Genomic DNA, 17,877 nt, shown 5'->3' on the forward strand with positions numbered 1-17,877 from the left:
AGGGGTGGGATGTTGTTGTCGTTTACAACGCCAGAAAGTTTCTTCAATGTCTTGAAAAGATTGCACGTGCCACCCCCACGTGTTACCCCCACGTGCCACCCCCACGTGCCACCCCCACATGCCACCCCCACTTTGGCCGTTACATCTGAAGAACGTGTACTTCTGTTTGCTTAGGCTGTCAAATGACAGGCAAAAACATTGTTTAAATTGATGTTATTTTCGATGTTCAATTTTCTAGGTCAGTTCCTTGTTGATCTGTTGTATAATATTTGATATCAGCAAACTTGCAACATGCGAACATGTTAATTAATTTTAGAACATCTAATAATTAAAAAAACTAATTTGTGCTTTAAAAAAATGATTACATTTATGACATATTAGCTTTATAAAAAACTTTACCAATCTCACGGAGTAATTCTAGATGTTTCCAGTGACGGCCCATGCGCACGCAGCAAAGATAAAAATTATTTTAAAAATGAAGAGTGAATCGGTGTAACTTTATAAACCTAATTTTCACGGATCTACAAGTTGTTCACGTAATTTCTGATGTCGGCAAAAAAAAATATTTGCTCACATCTCGGCCAGGCCAAATTTTAAAGATTTGAAACATTCCAGAATTTTCATCATCAGCCTTTTTAGTATCAGCTTTTATTTCGTTCACTGTTGGTTTTTTTCTAATCACAGTTTGTGGCTAATCGAGTAAGTAAATATGGACCCACTTCTTACGCAGCAATGTCAAATTTATAGATACATTCGTCTCTAACGACAACGCAAGAATGGATCATTTTTTAATCCACTTAGATATTAAATTGTTAATAAAACTTAATTTAAAGATTACTAAAATTAAAAAATAAAAGGGGAGATAACAACATAATTAATACCGTCCAACTTGATTAGCCAGGTCTGGTTAAGGACGATTGGTTGCTCGACTGAGATCCGAACCTCGGACCTAGTCGGGGTAGATAATTAGCTTTTAGAGATCGCGAGCTACTGTTTGGGTTTAAAGCGAATATTTTAGTGGCGGGTGCTATCGGCTTCATTAGGAAAACAAAAAAGCGGGAGTGATCTCCCCTAAACTTTCTCCAGTATTCTTATATAAAAAATACGTGGGATGGCAACTTAAATATAGACATGATTTTTAATCCATTTTTAATTACTTAAACTGTTTATAATAGAATAGAATATCGCAGAAAAAAAAAAGAATTGCGCACTAAGTGAATGGCAAACATTATCTTTAAAATAGTACGGAATATTATTTCTTTATAAATTCATATTAGTTTTTTGAGAAATCGGAAATAGCATAAATTACTACTTCCGGTCAAGGGAAATTTCTCAAAAATTTTAACGAAGGCAGAAAATAATATCTTTTTTACATGTTTGAAATTCCATTTATCTATTCTAAACAGTACCCAAGTTATAGGCTTTTTAAAAATTAAAAGTAGAATAAGTTCCACTTTCGGTTACCGGAAATTGCTGAAAAGTTGATACAAAACTACAAAATTTGAAAGAATATTTATATCTGAAGTTTCAGCAACCTGGGTGTAATGGTACTCAAGTTATCGTGTTCACACACATATATACACACATACATGCATACATACATATACTTCGCATGCAAGAGAGTAGATAGCTTTAAAATTGGTTGACACTGTGTAAATACACTGACTAACGAACATACGAGAACTTACATAGAGATTTACAATCCAAATCTAACGGTTGTCCTACACAAGTTGTCTTACACAGGTTGTCCTACATAGGTTGTCCTACATAAGTTGTCTTACACAGGTTGTCCTACATAGGTTGTCCAACATGTCCTACACAGGTTGTCCTACACAGGTTGTCCTACATAGGTTGTCCTACATAGGTTGTCCTACACAGATTGTCCTACACAGGTTGTCCTAGATAAGTTGTCCTGAACAGGTTGTCCTACACAGGTTGTCCTACATAAGTTGTCCTACACAGGTTGTCCTACACAGGTTGTCCAACATGTCCTACACAGCTTGTCATACATAGGTTGTCCTACACAGGTTGTCCTACATAAGTTGTCTTACACAGGTTGTCCTACACAGGTTGTCCTACATAGGTTGTCCTACATAGGTTGTCCTACACAGATTGTCCTACACAGGTTGTCCTAGATAAGTTGTCCTGAACAGGTTGTCCTACACAGGTTGTCCTACACAGGTTGTCCTACACAGGTTGTCCTACACAGGTTGTCCAACATGTACTACACAGGTTGTCATACATAGGTTGTCCTACACAGGTTGTCCTACAAAGGTTGTCCTACACAGGTTGTCCTACACAGGTTGTCCTACATAAGTTGTCCTACATAAGTTGTCCTACACAGGTTGTCCTACACAGGTTGTCCTACACAGGTTGTCCTACATAAGTTGTCCTACACAGGTTGTCCTACATAGGTTGTCCTATACAGGTTGTCCTACACAGGTTGTCCTACACAGGTTGTCCAACATGTCCTACACAGGTTGTCATACATAGGTTGTCCTACACAAGTTGTCTTACACAGGTTGTCTACATAGGTTGTCCTACACAGGTTGTCCTACACAGGTTGTCCTACACAGGTTGTCCTACACAGGTTGTCCTACACAGGTTGTCCTACAAAGGTTGTCCTACACAGGTTGTCCTAACTCTGACGGATCACTCTCTAAATGTTCCGTTATCTGCTGTGCCACATGACTTGATTAGAAGTACACCAAGGCCAAGGCCACACTGCTGTCATATGATGGCCGAGTTTGGCCAAGGTCATACTGCTGTCATATGATGGCCGAGTTTGGCCAAGGTCACACTGCTGTCATATGATGGCCGAGTTTGGCCAAGGTCACACTGCTGTCATATGATGGCCGAGTTTGGCCAAGGTCACACTGCTGTCATATGATGGCCGAGTTTGGCCAAGGCCACACTGCTGTAATTTATGGTATTTATATTACTGCCTATAAAAGTCCCAGGATTTTATATATTACTGCCTATAAAAGTCCCAGGATTTTATATATTGCTGCCTATAAAAGTCCCAGGATTTTATATATTGCTGCCTATAAAAGTCCCAGGATTTTATATATTGCTGTCCATAAAAGTCTCAGGATTTTATATATTGCTGTCCATAAAAGTCTCAGGATCTAAAGTCACATTTGTGAAACATAAAGTCCCAGGATGTAAAGTCACATTTGTGAAACCTCTCGACGTCGGGTTGCGGTAACTTTTTGACTTGACTGGACTTAGATCTCTCTATCAAGTCACCTTGAGGAAATTATCTTGCCATATCTCATTGATAATGATTAGCCGTCAAATAATCTCATAGATAAAGTTTTCGTGTGGAAAATATAATCACACGTCTACTGATCGCGTGGTTGTGCGGCCTTGTTGATTTATCTTTGACCAGCCCACCTCCCCCCTCAGCTAAAAACTAACCTGACAGAAAAGACCCTCCAATAACCGACCCCTACCCCGCCCCACCCCCACGTACCCCTCAGCTAAAACCTAACCTGACAGAACAGACCCCACCACCACCACCACCACCACCACCACCACCACCACCACCACCACCACCACCACCACCTCCACCACCACCAACACCACCACCACCACCACCACCACCACTACCACCACTACCACCACCACCACCAACACCACCACCACCACCACCACCACTACCACAACCACCACCGACCATTCCAGACTTGCTCAGTCATTTAGTAAATTAATCACCCCCTCACCTTTATAAATCTTCTAGCAATACGACAGCAGGTCATTACGCCAGCGTCCAACCGGGTGACGTCACACTAATCAAGGGGTTAATGAGACACCTGTAGTCGTTACATTATGAACCCTTGACAAGGGAATTTGAAATCTCGAGACATTGAAAGGCTCGGGTTTCTGGGGAACTTCCTGGGGAACCTTTTCTGGAGGGTTACATTGTTAAAATCAGATGGACGATTACAACTTTAAAATCAGATGGACGATTACAACTTTAAAATCAGATGGACGATTACAACTTTAAAATCAGATGGACGATTACAACTTTAAAATCAGATGGACGATTACAACTTTAAAATCAGATGGACGATTACAACTTTAAAATAAGATGGACGATTACAACTTTAATTGCACTAATAATGTGTGTATGACGTCATATTCGACACGTCAGATAATACCCTCTGGCTAATATCGAGCTGTTTCAGTGGATAATCCTATGCAGTGGCGTCGCTAGGTTGGGTGTCACTGGGTGCGGAACCTTATGGTGCATACGTTCGTTTTAACGAGTGCGATACTCTGTGAATAAAAAGGGTTTCTATAGCTTTCACTATATCGAATCCAGGGCGTCTTATGTGTTGACACTTGTGTTTGCTTTTGTTATTGCGTTTATGTTTGTGTTTGCGTTTATGTTTGTGTTTGCCTTTGTGTTTGCTTTTTTGTTTGCGTTTATGTTTGCGTTTGCGTTTTTGTGTTTGTGTTGGGGTTTGGGTTTTCGTTTGTGTTTTGGTTTTGGTTGATTGTGGCATGGGTTAATTCGAAAAGTAATATATTTCCTAAACCCGAACAGAGCCGTGTATATACTGATTACTAAACACACAAGTCATTGTCCTTTACAGATATAATATTATATATATATATATATATATATATATATATATATATAGATATATATATATATATATATATATATATATATATATATATATATATATATATATATATATATATATATATATATATATATATATATATATATATATATATATATGCATGTGTGTGTATGTGTGTGTGAGAGTATGTGTGTGTGTGTGTGTGTAAGACTACAAATGACTATAATTTAAATGTGTGCCATATACACGTAGGTGTATGTGTATAAGCATGTGTATATGTAATTGTATGTCGTTTTTCTTGATGTATTTAAAATTAGTAAAGCTACGCATTTTTGGTTTGGTCTACGAACTCTATTTCTAATGTATAAGAAAGTTATTTCTATAGTGACCAATGAGACTTGCCGTTATTTCTATAGTGACCAATGAGACTTGCCGTTATTTCTATAGTGACCAATGAGACTTGCCGTTATTTCTATAGTGACCAATGAGACTTGCCGTTATTTCTATAGTGACCAATGAGATTTGCCGTGGCAATCCGCTAAGGGTTCTTTACCTTTATTTTGTTTTGACCAGTAGACTACATTGCTTGTCATTGAAAGTTGCAAATGGTATCACCCCCTTCCTCGCATTTTACCTAATGCCGTTTATTTGTGCACGTTATTATATCAATGTACCTATAAATTCAAGTGAAAAATATATATTTTTCAATGTAAACTATTAGATATGGTGTTCCCCCACCCCGGTCTTTGATTGAAAATATTCAACAATTTCATCTTTAAATTTTGCAGTTGATGTCACCCCCTCCCCCAGTACCCCGGGTGATATATTTAAGGTATTCCCAGTTACTAGTCTTTAGTAAATTGTGCAGTTTTTTTGCCTTGGTGTCACCCGGTCAGGGGGGGGGGGATACTGTTAAATGTATATATTTTCTATATAAATTTCATTTCGTTCGGGGAGCAGTAGACTTTTTTCGGGGATAGGGGGCAGAGGCGTAGCTAGGGGAGGGCGGGGAGGGCGGCCGCCCCGGGCGCCGACCCTCGGGGGGCGCCAAAAGGGGTAGAAAATAATGTTAAAAGCTCATTTTAAGGTGCAGTTTTGAATTATAAACAGTCAAAGTAAAGAAATTTAACGGCTGTGAGCCTTTACATACTGATTTAACTGTTTTCTACCTTGATTAAGTAACTGTAAAACGTATAACCTTAAGAAACAGTGACCGGAAAAACCGCTTTCCAGCTTCCTAGATGGGGGGGGGCGCTTTTTCCAAGACTAAAATCGTAAAAATTCACACCGGAATGACTCAAAAAAGAAACCTATTGTACTAAAGCGTATTGTGTAACATAAAAAAAGAGTTAGTGACGTTTAAAATCCGCTCTCCCTTTTTTGTCCAAGATGGTGGTTGGGTGGGGGCGCTTTTTCACCAGCAAAAAACCGCAGGATTTGTACTGGATCGGTTGCTAGATAAATCTTTTAACACTTAGAAAAGAGATCAATTGAATTAACACTTAATGTACGATTTCACTACTTAGTTTTGCTAAGTAATAAAGCGACTAGTTCTTTGTAAGATTCTTACGATTCTCTCAACTTCAACGTAAGAGATTAGATACTTTTACTTGATTGCATTATATCTAACCTTGATCACTTCATTAAAGAGAACTAAATATCACGGATTCTTGTATCGCTATTCGTTCGATAAAATAGCAGACTGTCGGAGCGGGTGGGTGTATAGCGACACTCTTTGCCAAAATTTTAAGAGAAAAGAAAATTAGTATATTGTACTGAATAGATAATTTTTTATTCATTTTTAGCGCAATTTCCATTCTGGAGAATTGCGTTTATTAACCCGTCATTTCTGGATGTATGAATGTATGAATGAATGGATGGATGGATGTGTGTCCGCAGCTTTAAGTCGTATCTCCTCCTCAACGAAGCAATATCGAGGACTAGTTCCAAAAGCAATTATGTTAAGCAAGTTACGAGGATGAACATAGGCCATAAAAATTCCGGGTTTCTTTCATGGATTTCCCGGAAAAGCCAAAAAAACTCGAAAAAAAAGCAGTTTTTGGCCCATATCTCGGCAACCAGACCACTTAGCGACTTGAAACATTTACCAATCGATTCCTGCCATAACTTAGAACAATATTGCCGAAGAAAGTTTTTAAAAATATCCTTTCGTTCGGTCACAAATTTTTTTTTGAATTAATTAAAATTTGGACCGAATTAGTAGGCATGTTTATCCAACCACACCACACGCGTCATCACGTTCAATAGCTGCGCCATCACGTTCGGTAGCTAGGCGCGCAACGGTTTTTAGTCATGTAACTCTATTGTAAATAAAACATGTAAAATACTGAAAAAAAAAATAAAAAACGTTTTAATAACTAACCAATGGTTTTACTAACCCTGCTCTTGATTTACGCTACGACAGAGCTATTTTTAGATAACATAAGGAAATTGCGCTAAAATTGTCACTAGACTTTTTAATTACCTTGTTTTCATAACACTTTGGTTAACCTAAGTGATAATTTAAAATTGTGATATAGGTATTATCGAAATTGTTCTAAAGACACGACCAAAAGTAGATCAGATCGGGTTGCACCTTTTACAAAGTACACTCTAAAGCAGTGGTTCTTAACTTTTTGGAGTAACTAACCCCACCCGTTTTATATGCCCAATCACCGAACCCTTCTTAATAGTTGTATCGTCCACATTGACAAAATCCGATCGCGAATCATATGAGTCGGGTGTGTCTTGACCTCCGCGGAAGCCCTGAGATTGAATTACCTAACCTCTTGGGTTCGATGGAACCCACTGTTCTAAGCTCTTTTGATTTTCTTCTTTTTATTCGTTTTGGCTTCATAAGGAACACAAACGTAGGCAACACTTCGTCAACTCACTTGATTTTTATGAAGATCGAACCCTAATAATCCAGCCTCCCTCATCTCTATTTCAAACGATTTCCTTCAGGACTTATTTAGTCTTTTCCTCTTTCTCTTTTCCCTTGGACTTCACACAAGCACCTGCATAGTGATGTTATTTTTTGTCTTTCTCAAATTATGCCCTTACCACCACCTTTTCATTCTCCACTGTCTTTAACCTAGATCCAAGCCATACAGTAAAATAGATATCATATTAGCTATGGATCCTGATTGAATTGTTTTGACAATGCATTTGAATTCCACATCAACTTAGAATGTTAATACGCATTTTATCGCCGCTAAAATTCTAATCTGAATGTCATGGACTGTTGCACACACACACGCACATATATATATATATATATAAATATAAATATATATATACATATATATATATATATATATATATATATATATATATATATATATATATATATATATATATATATATATATATATATACATATATATATATATATATATATATATATATATGGGGGCGCCAGACTGAAAGTTCGCCCCGGGCGCCGGGAGGGGTCGCTACGCCTCTGATAGGGGGGGGGGCTCCGCCTGGAAGAAACTCTGCACCCGGTGCGGTCCTCACCCCCCGCCCCGTTGTCCCATGTTGGGATAATCGTGTGGTAGAAATATAAATCTATTAGTTAATGACACAACACATCGTGCGATAGAAATATAAATCTATTAGTTAATGACACAACACATCGTGTGGTAGAAATATAAATCTGTTAGTTAATGACACAACACATCGTGCTATAGAAATATAAATCTGTTAGTGACACAACACATCGTGTGGTAGAAATATAAATCTATTAGTGACACAACACATCGTGTGGTAGAAATATAAATCTATTAGTTAATGACACAACACATCGTACGGTAGAAATATAAATCTATTAGTTAATGACACAACACATCGTGCTATAGAAATATAAATCTATTAGTTAATGACACAACACATCGTGCTATAGAAATATAAATCTATTAGTTAATGACACAACACATCGTGCGATAGAAATATAAATCTATTAGTTAATGACACAACACATCGTACGGTAGAAATATAAATCTATTAGTTAATGACACAACACATCGTGCTATAGAAATATAAATCTATTAGTTAATGACACAACACATCGTGCTATAGAAATATAAATCTATTAGTTAATGACACAACACATCGTGCGATAGAAATATAAATCTATTAGTTAATGACACAACACATCGTACGGTAGAAATATAAATCTATTAGTTAATGACACAACACATCGTACGGTAGAAATATAAATCTATTAGTTAATGACACAACACATCGTACGGTAGAAATATAAATCTATTAGTTAATGACACAACACATCGTGCGATAGAAATATAAATCTATTAGTTAATGACACAACACGTCGTGCGGTAGAAATATAAATCTATTAGTTAATGACACAACACATCGTGTGGTAGAAATATAAATCTATTAGTTAATGACACAACACGTCGTGCGGTAGAAATATAAATCTATTAGTTAATGACACAACACATCGTGCGATAGAAATATAAATCTATTAGTTAATGACACAACACATCGTGCGGTAGAAATATAAATCTATTAGTTAATGACACAACACATCGTGCGATAGAAATATAAATCTATTAGTTAATGACACAACACATCGTGCGGTAGAAATATAAATCTGTTAGTTAATGACACAACACATCGTGCTATAGAAATATAAATCTGTTAGTTAATGACACAACACATCGTGCGATAGAAATATAAATCTATTAGTTAATGACACAACACATCGTGTGGTAGAAATATAAATCTATTAGTTAATGACACAACACATCGTGCGGTAGAAATATAAATCTATTAGTTAATGACACAACACATCGTACGGTAGAAATATAAATCTATTAGTTAATGACACAACACATCGTACGGTAGAAATATAAATCTATTAGTTAATGACACAACACATCGTGCGGTAGAAATATAAATCTATTAGTGACACAACACATCGTGTGGTAGAAATATAAATCTATTAGTTAATGACACAACACATCGTGTGGTAGAAATATAAATCTATTAGTTAATGACACAACACATCGTGTGGTAGAAATATAAATCTATTAGTGACACAACACATCGTGTGGTAGAAATATAAATCTATTAGTTAATGACACAACACATCGTGTGGTAGAAATATAAATCTATTAGTTAATGACACAACACATCGTGTGGTAGAAATATAAATCTGTTAGTTAATGACACAACACATCGTGTGGTAGAAATATAAATCTATTAGTTAATGACACAACACATCGTGTGGTAGAAATATAAATCTATTAGTTAATGACACAACACATCGTGTGGTAGAAATATAAATCTGTTAGTTAATGACACAACACATCGTGTGGTAGAAATATAAATCTATTAGTTAATGACACAACACGTCGTGTGGTAGAAATATAAATCTATTAGTTAATGACACAACACGTCGTGCGGTAGAAATATAAATCTGTTAGTTAATGACACAACACATCGTGCGGTAGAAATATAAATCTATTAGTTAATGACACAACACATCGTGCGATAGAAATATAAATCTATTAGTTAATGACACAACACGTCGTGCGGTAGAAATATAAATCTGTTAGTTAATGACACAACACGTCGTGCGGTAGAAATATAAATCTATTAGTTAATGACACAACACATCGTGCGGTAGAAATATAAATCTATTAGTTAATGACACAACACATCGTGCGGTAGAAATATAAATCTATTAGTTAATGACACAACACATCGTGCGGTAGAAATATAAATCTATTAGTGACACAACACATCGTGTGGTAGAAATATAAATCTATTAGTTAATGACACAACACATCGTGCGGTAGAAATATAAATCTATTAGTTAATGACACAACACATCGTGCGGTAGAAATATAAATCTATTAGTGACACAACACATCGTGTGGTAGAAATATAAATCTATTAGTTAATGACACAACACATCGTGCGGTAGAAATATAAATCTATTAGTTAATGACACAACACGTCGTGTGGTAGAAATATAAATCTATTAGTTAATGACACAACACGTCGTGTGGTAGAAATATAAATCTATTAGTTAATGACACAACACATCGTGCGGTAGAAATATAAATCTATTAGTTAATGACACAACACGTCGTGTGGTAGAAATATAAATCTATTAGTTAATGACACAACACGTCGTGCGGTAGAAATATAAATCTATTAGTTAATGACACAACACATCGTGCGGTAGAAATATAAATCTGTTAGTTAATGACACAACCCGTCGTGCGGTAGAAATATAAATCTGTTAGTTAATGACACAACACATCGTGCGGTAGAAATATAAATCTATTAGTTAATGACACAACACATCGTGTGGTAGAAATATAAATCTGTTAGTTAATGACACAACACGTCGTGTGGTAGAAATATAAATCTATTAGTTAATGACACAACACGTCGTGTGGTAGAAATATAAATCTATTAGTTAATGACACAACACATCGTGCGGTAGAAATATAAATCTATTAGTTAATGACACAACACGTCGTGTGGTAGAAATATAAATCTATTAGTTAATGACACAACACGTCGTGCGGTAGAAATATAAATCTATTAGTTAATGACACAACACGTCGTGCGGTAGAAATATAAATCTATTAGTTAATGACACAACACGTCGTGCGGTAGAAATATAAATCTATTAGTTAATGACACAACACGTCGTGCGGTAGAAATATAAATCTATTAGTTAATGACACAACACATCGTGCGGTAGAAATATAAATCTATTAGTTAATGACACAACACATCGTGTGGTAGAAATATAAATCTATTAGTTAATGACACAACACATCGTGCGGTAGAAATATAAATCTATTAGTTAATGACACAACACATCGTGCGGTAGAAATATAAATCTATTAGTTAATGACACAACACATCGTGCGGTAGAAATATAAATCTATTAGTTAATGACACAACACATCGTGCGGTAGAAATATAAATCTATTAGTTAATGACACAACACATCGTGCGGTAGAAATATAAATCTATTAGTTGATGACACAACACATCGTGTGGTAGAAATATAAATCTGTTAGTTAATGACACAACACATCGTGCGGTAGAAATATAAATCTATTAGTTAATGACACAACACATCGTGTGGTAGAAATATAAATCTATTAGTTAATGACACAACACATCGTGCGGTAGAAATATAAATCTATTAGTTAATGACACAACACATCGTGCGGTAGAAATATAAATCTATTAGTTAATGACACAACACATCGTGCGGTAGAAATATAAATCTATTAGTTAATGACACAACACATCGTGCGGTAGAAATATAAATCTATTAGTTAATGACACAACACATCGTGCGGTAGAAATATAAATCTATTAGTTAATGACACAACACATCGTGTGGTAGAAATATAAATCTGTTAGTTAATGACACAACACATCGTGCGGTAGAAATATAAATCTGTTAGTTAATGACACAACACATCGTGCGGTAGAAATATAAATCTATTAGTTAATGACACAACACATCGTGTGGTAGAAATATAAATCTGTTAGTTAATGACACAACACATCGTGCGGTAGAAATATAAATCTATTAGTTAATGACACAACACATCGTGTGGTAGAAATATAAATCTATTAGTTAATGACACAACACATCGTGTGGTAGAAATATAAATCTATTAGTTAATGACACAACACATCGTGTGGTAGAAATATAAATCTATTAGTTAATGACACAACACATCGTGTGGTAGAAATATAAATCTGTTAGTTAATGACACAACACATCGTGCGGTAGAAATATAAATCTATTAGTTAATGACACAACACATCGTGTGGTAGAAATATAAATCTGTTAGTTAATGACACAACACATCGTGCGGTAGAAATATAAATCTATTAGTTAATGACACAACACATCGTGTGGTAGAAATATAAATCTATTAGTTAATGACACAACACATCGTGTGGTAGAAATATAAATCTATTAGTTAATGACACAACACATCGTGTGGTAGAAATATAAATCTATTAGTTAATGACACAACACATCGTGTGGTAGAAATATAAATCTGTTAGTTAATGACACAACACATCGTGCGGTAGAAATATAAATCTGTTAGTTAATGACACAACACATCGTGCGGTAGAAATATAAATCTGTTAGTTAATGACACAACACATCGTGCGGTAGAAATATAAATCTATTAGTTAATGACACAACACATCGTGCGGTAGAAATATAAATCTATTAGTTAATGACACAACACATCGTGCGGTAGAAATATAAATCTATTAGTTAATGACACAACACATCGTGCGGTAGAAATATAAATCTATTAGTTAATGACACAACACATCGTGCGGTAGAAATATAAATCTATTAGTTAATGACACAACACATCGTGCGGTAGAAATATAAATCTATTAGTTAATGACACAACACATCGTGCGGTAGAAATATAAATCTGTTAGTTAATGACACAACACATCGTGCGGTAGAAATATAAATCTGTTAGTTAATGACACAACACATCGTGCGGTAGAAATATAAATCTGTTAGTTAATGACACAACACATCGTGCGGTAGAAATATAAATCTGTTAGTTAATGACACAACACATCGTGCGGTAGAAATATAAATCTATTAGTTAATGACACAACACATCGTGTGGTAGAAATATAAATCTATTAGTTAATGACACAACACATCGTGCGATAGAAATATAAATCTGTTAGTTAATGACACAACACATCGTGCTATAGAAATATAAATCTGTTAGTGACACAACACATCGTGTGGTAGAAATATAAATCTATTAGTGACACAACACATCGTGCGGTAGAAATATAAATCTGTTAGTTAATGACACAACACATCGTGCGGTAGAAATATAAATCTATTAGTTAATGACACAACACATCGTGTGGTAGAAATATAAATCTATTAGTTAATGACACAACACATCGTGCGGTAGAAATATAAATCTGTTAGTTAATGACACAACACATCGTGCGGTAGAAATATAAATCTGTTAGTTAATGACACAACACATCGTGCGGTAGAAATATAAATCTATTAGTTAATGACACAACACATCGTGTGGTAGAAATATAAATCTATTAGTTAATGACACAACACATCGTGCGATAGAAATATAAATCTGTTAGTTAATGACACAACACATCGTGCTATAGAAATATAAATCTGTTAGTGACACAACACATCGTGCTATAGAAATATAAATCTGTTAGGGACACAACACATCGTGCGGTAGATATATAAATCTGTTAGTTAATGACACAACACGTCGTGTGGTAGAAATATAAATCTGTTAGTTAATGACACAACACGTCGTGCGGTAGAAATATAAATCTGTTAGTTAATGACACAACACGTCGTGCGGTAGAAATATAAATCTGTTAGTTAATGACACAACACGTCGTGCGGTAGAAATATAAATCTGTTAGTGACACAACACATCGTGCGGCAGAAATATAAATCTGTTAGTTAATGACACAACACGTCGTGCGGTAGAAATATAAATCTGTTAGTTAATGACACAACACGTCGTGCGGTAGAAATATAAATCTGTTAGTGACACAACACATCGTGCGGCAGAAATATAAATCTGTTAGTGACACAACACATCGTGCGGCAGAAATATAAATCTGTTAGTTAATGACACAACACGTCGTGCGGTAGAAATATAAATCTGTTAGTTAATGACACAACACATCGTGTGGTAGAAATATAAATCTGTTAGTGACACAACACATCGTGCGGCAGAAATATAAATCTGTTAGTTAATGACACAACACGTCGTGCGGTAGAAATATAAATCTATGAGTTAATGACACAACACATCGTGCGGTAGAAATATAAATCTATGAGTTAATGACACAACACATCGTGCGGTAGAAATATAAATCTATTAGTTAATGACACAACACATCGTGCGATAGAAATATAAATCTATTAGTTAATGACACAACACATCGTGTGGTAGAAATATAAATCTGTTAATGACACAACACATCGTGTGGTAGAAATATAAATCTATTAGTTAATGACACAACACATCGTGTGGTAGAAATATAAATCTATTAGTTAATGACACAACACATCGTGTGGTAGAAATATAAATCTATGAGTTAATGACACAACACATCGTGCGGTAGAAATATAAATCTATTAGTTAATGACACAACACATCGTGCGATAGAAATATAAATCTATTAGTTAATGACACAACACATCGTGTGGTAGAAATATAAATCTGTTAATGACACAACACATCGTGTGGTAGAAATATAAATCTATTAGTTAATGACACAACACATCGTGTGGTAGAAATATAAATCTATTAGTTAATGACACAACACATCGTGTGGTAGAAATATAAATCTATGAGTTAATGACACAACACATCGTGCGGTAGAAATATAAATCTATTAGTTAATGACACAACACATCGTGCGATAGAAATATAAATCTATTAGTTAATGACACAACACATCGTGTGGTAGAAATATAAATCTGTTAATGACACAACACATCGTGTGGTAGAAATATAAATCTGTTAGTTAATGACACAACACGTCGTGTGGTAGAAATATAAATCTGTTAGTTAATGACACAACACATCGTGTGGTAGAAATATAAATCTATTAGTTAATGACACAACACATCGTACGGTAGAAATATAAATCTATTAGTTAATGACACAACACATCGTACGGTAGAAATATAAATCTGTTAGTGACACAACACATCGTACGGTAGAAATATAAATCTGTTAGTGACACAACACATCGTGCGATAGAAATATAAATCTGTTAGTTAATGACACAACACATCGTGCTATAGAAATATAAATCTGTTAGTGACACAACACATCGTGCGATAGAAATATAAATCTGTTAGTTAATGACACAACACATCGTGCTATAGAAATATAAATCTGTTAGTGACACAACACATCGTGCTATAGAAATATAAATCTGTTAGTGACACAACACGTCGTGCGGTAGAAATATAAATCTATTAGTTAATGACACAACACGTCGTGCGGTAGAAATATAAATCTATTAGTTAATGACACAACACATCGTGCGATAGAAATATAAATCTGTTAGTTAATGACACAACACATCGTGCTATAGAAATATAAATCTGTTAGTGACACAACACGTCGTGTGGTAGAAATATAAATCTATTAGTTAATGACACAACACATCGTGCGGTAGAAATATAAATCTATTAGTTAATGACACAACACATCGTGCGGTAGAAATATAAATCTGTTAGTGACACAACACATCGTGCTATAGAAATATAAATCTATGAGCTGACCCGCGCCGTAAGCATACGCCGCTGTTTAGTTGTTTTATTTTCTAAAATTCACTACCAATGCTGCGACTGAAAATATTTTGCTTTAAAACACAATCAGTAGCTGGTAAAGGCGATTATCTTCACCCTTTCTCCTCACCCCCACCCCTCCCGCGAACTCCGTGAAAGCAGCCGTCCGTGACGACAGTTTACAGACGACAATGAATAGTTATGGCAGAAATTGTTATTACCTCCCCTTTTCAAATCTCAATAATCTGCCCCTACCCCTAATAGCCGATCCGGCTCTACGATTGTAAACATTCAGGGTGAACCACAGCTCACCTGACAGGTGGGGTAGAGGGTGGTGGCTAATCTGCGTTGTGTCTTCTATGGTCCCCATGAAGAGAATTACATATATAGATTAGTTAATGAAACAACCACTCGCATTTCGAGGACTCACATATAGGCAAAAAGTGCTTTGAATATTCTGCTTTAAAAAGTACGATACAAAATTATCAAATCTTGTATGGTTTTTTGTTGTTGGTTTTTTTTTGTTGTTTTTTTTTTTGTTGTTTTTATTTTTGGGGGGGGGGGGGAGTTGATGAGAAATTGGAAGTACCGTAAAGTACTACTGCCAGCCACTGTAAATCACTCAAAATTTGAAAGAATTAAAAGGACACATTACTGTAGGCATATAATTGGTATTTTAGAGACAGAAATATAGTTAAAGTACCACTTCCGGAGATCGGAAGTCAATCAAAAATTTAAAGTTCTCTGAGTATAAAAACTTTTATTTATATAATGGAAACATTTCTTAAATTATGTTTACATGGAAATAGAAAAAAATTCTACTTCCAGTTACCGAAAATTTGTTCAAAAATTGACAGAATCGTTGTGCATACAAGTTCATGTTTATCTGTGAAATTTCGCCCACGTAACGTAAAGGGATGTATGTTTTCACCAATGATATTCTGGCGGTAATGGACTGGAGTATGCAGAAAACTGCAAACAACGACACAAGAATCCAGTGAAGTTTCACCAAAAGGCGGGAGGATATCTGCTGATGACATCTGTCTTCTGTCTGACAAGCAATGACATGCACGACTAAAAGTAAAAGAAAAACAAATTCACGTATCTGGGAAGCGTGATCAACAAGGACGGGGGCGCAGACGAGGACATAAAATGCCGTATCAACAAGGATGGGGGGGGGGGGGGGGGGGCAGGCGAGGACATAAAATGCCGTATCAACAAGGATGGGGGAGCAGACGAGGACATAAAATGCCGTATCAATAAGGATGGGGGGGGGGGGCAGGCGAGGACATAAAATGCCGTATCAACAAGGATGGGGGGGGGGGCAGGCGAGGACATAAAATGCCGTATCAACAAGGATGGGGGAGCAGACGAGGACATAAAATGCCGTATCAATAAGGATGGGGGGGGGGCAGACGAGGACATAAAATGCCATATCAACAAAGATGGGGGGGGGGGGGGCAGGCGAGGACTTAAAATGCCGTATCAACAAGGATGGGGAAGCACAACAAGGATGGGGGGGGGGAAGCAGACGAGGACATAAAATGCCGTATCAAGAAGGCCAGATGTGCCCTCACTAGGCCGGCCGATATGAAAGTGCCCAACCATATCACTCCAGGTCAAGATTAGAATCTTAAACACAAATGTGAAGGCAGTATTGCTTTACGACTGGGAGAACTGGACGGTTACCATAACAAATCCACACAGGCTACAGTCGTTCACAAACTGATGTTTACGACAGATCATTAAAATAAGGTGCCCAGACAAAATATCAAATAAAGACCTGCGGCAAAAAACAAAACAACAGCCAAGAGATAAGGATATCAAGGCCCGTAAATGGGGATGGATTGGACGTACCACGAGAAGGGAAGAAAGCTATGGACTGGAATCCTCGGAGAAAAAGGAAAGTGGGCC

At 36.1% G+C, this 17,877-nt stretch overlaps 1 protein-coding gene across 4 annotated transcripts in view; it reads right to left on the reverse strand.

Moving 5' to 3' along the window:
* Positions 1-2,685, reverse strand: part of LOC131947632 (cAMP-regulated D2 protein) — a 43,019-nt gene extending 40,334 nt beyond the window's left edge. Inside the window, exon 1 of one of the 4 annotated variants that reach the window (XM_059308863.1) lies at positions 2,518-2,685. The gene's annotated coding sequence lies outside the window, so the exon portion shown is untranslated. Of the gene's footprint in view, positions 1-1,688; positions 1,770-2,163; positions 2,206-2,517 lie in introns of those variants that run through there. The other 3 variants (XM_059308865.1, XM_059308864.1, XM_059308866.1) reach the window with 3 other exon arrangements.
* Between the last annotated feature and the right edge of the window lie 15,192 nt (positions 2,686-17,877).

This window comes from Physella acuta, unplaced genomic scaffold (assembly GCF_028476545.2).
Source record: "Physella acuta isolate Inbredline_101_S28 unplaced genomic scaffold, ASM2847654v3 ptg000602l, whole genome shotgun sequence".
Taxonomy (NCBI): Eukaryota; Metazoa; Mollusca; class Gastropoda; family Physidae; genus Physella; species Physella acuta.